General features: G+C 39.5%; 1 protein-coding gene across 5 annotated transcripts in view; it reads right to left on the bottom strand.

Annotated features, from left to right (window-relative positions):
* The window catches only part of fbp (fructose-1,6-bisphosphatase), a 37,796-nt gene extending 35,433 nt beyond the window's left edge, over positions 1-2,363 (bottom strand). For 2 of the 5 annotated variants that reach the window (XM_080275325.1, XM_080275329.1), the window contains exons 1-2: positions 2,217-2,329; positions 1,733-1,875 (exon numbers count right to left, since the gene is read on the bottom strand). The gene's annotated coding sequence lies outside the window, so the exon portion shown is untranslated. Of the gene's footprint in view, positions 1-1,732; positions 1,876-2,216 lie in introns of all 5 variants that reach the window. The other 3 variants (XM_080275326.1, XM_080275327.1, XM_080275330.1) reach the window with 3 other exon arrangements.

Below are 2,363 nucleotides of genomic sequence, written 5' to 3'. Positions count from 1 at the left end.
TATTTAATTGAAAATTTGTGGTGCATATTCTGTGGCCAACATTTTATCCAGTGTGTGTGTGTGTGTGTGTGTGTGTGTGTGTGTGTGTGTGTGTTTTATGAACTGTGAATGACTGTAAGATACTTCAAGTTTTACCGAGGAAGAGGTCTAGTTGTGCATGTACCTGTACATTTCGGCTAATATTCATAAAAGCGTTTTATGATTTCCATCACTACCCAAAAATCAAGTAGGCCTATGGTACATTTCTGGAGTCAAGCAACACTATTGGCGCAATGCATTATGGAAGCATCAGGAACATACAAGTGGCCAGTGAAATGTACCATGCATTACATATCGCTGAGGAAGAGGTGTTACGGTGAGCCAGCGAGAATTCGTCCCTTTCCACTATTGACGTCATATTGAAGTCTTCATTTGAGGCCTCATTCCAAGTTATTCGTTGCAAGATTTATCATTTCAATCACATCTCAGAGGATGAAAATAATGGTATAATGGGAGAAATAAACCGATGATACAGTAGTTAAGAAATCTCATAAGGAAACACAAATATGGTCCAGAATTAATGAGGATAATGTCATAGGGTAGAGAAGCTAGAGCGGGAGAGGGGTCAGACAAAGGCTTTATACTGTTCATGAAAACTAGTGTTAAATATAAGATTGTAATGTGGGCGAGAACAGGAGGAAGAGGAGGAGGAGGAGGAGGAGAGAGTGGTGAAGAAAAAACGTATAATATTGCACGAAAGGTATTGATGGTGGTTAAGTGCTGTGTGTGTGTGCGTGTGTGTGTGTGTGTGTAACACGAGTAGCTGCCTTTTGTATACACTAGTTTCAGGTATCGTTCACTAAGTCACTCCACCAAGATGCATCCAAAGTCGATCGTAACTTGCCAAAATCCATCGACCAGATTCACAAACAAACTTATGATCAATACCCTGCCGTAAATTAGGTTTCCGTTTGCAGTAAGAACAAGAGACATGGGAAGTTTATCGACTGTCTTATTTTTGTCCCTCCTAAATATTTATACTGTACACACACACACACACACACACACACACACACACACATATCTATATATATATATATATATATATATATATATATATATATATAGATATAATATAATTTTCGTCACAACTACAATTGTTTCGCAGGAAGAGAAAATGCAGACGACTTTTGAGTTCTTTGATGTGAATGAAGGGAGCACTTTCGTTTCTTTCTTTGTGTGTGTGTGTGTGTGTGTCCACAAGGCTTAGAATTATCTGAGCGGAAATACTGACAAACCACCCATATACTCTCTGTGATATTCTTGCGATTTTCCGGGTTCGTGTGAATGGGATCAATAATCAAGGACAGCCTAGAAAAGACAGCCGACAGCGACAAGAAGTATGGTTCTGATGTTGCTGAGAATAATTTGCATGGTCTCTTCTTCTCTTTTCCTTCCTCTTGGTTGTTTTGTGTCATGCTCTCATGTTCCGAGTCCTTCTTGAACATTACTTCCTTTATCTCAGGCTGTCTGGGTGTTGGTCATTTTGGCACTTATACAAATAGCACTTACTGTGTAGTTGGGTTCTATAATATTGTTCCTCATTGTACGTTAAACACTTGTACTTATAAAACCAAATCTTACTAGTAGATTACTCTAGAACTAAACAGTTTGCGTATACCTAGAAATACATCTCACCTGGATGAAAAGCAGTTAGTTTTCTTAGTAGTAAACAGTCTTAATCACTACTGACCTGCTGTTATGCTGAACCGTTGCCTATAAGCAAGTTCCAGGGTGTCAGTGTAATGTTGTCTCCGTGCCTTATCCTCACGACCGCCGCCAACAAATGACCTTCCCTGAGTGTTTCGTCCTAGCGCAACCAGCAGAGGGCGCTCGCTAAATGTCACGTCAATAAAGAAACAATAGAACACTAACAACACCTACACCATACAACTCTACTCTAACAGCATTTTCTATATCACCAACTGTTTCTTGACCAAACCTCTTCTTGCATTAACCACCCTTAAAAAAAATTAAAAAATAAAAAAAATAAAATAAAATCGATCGTGGCCAGTTCACCGCAAGCAGAAGACGTGACAATAATAACGAAAACCTAATTGATCTGTCGCCTTACAACATTAAATCATATTTGGTAATATCAGTGTGAGTAAATTAAGGCATGTAAGTTCAACTAGTGTGGGTGTTGTTTCATGACATAACAAGGTTCATCACTGTACCTACTGATTGCGGTCCTCTGTGTTGAATAATCCGTGATAGTGCTGGCTATTTATTGCTAAGTCCAGCTGCAGCAGAATACCCTTTAGACGGTGTGGTGGGTGGTGTTGTTACCGGGAGTCTGCTTGGTTACTGGCAAGTGTTGGTGG

This window comes from Coenobita brevimanus, chromosome 61 (assembly GCF_032717465.1).
Source record: "Coenobita brevimanus isolate Jiangsu-jjx chromosome 61, ASM3271746v2, whole genome shotgun sequence".
Taxonomy (NCBI): Eukaryota; Metazoa; Arthropoda; class Malacostraca; order Decapoda; family Coenobitidae; genus Coenobita; species Coenobita brevimanus.
This window is presented reverse-complemented; position numbering and strand designations above follow the sequence as displayed.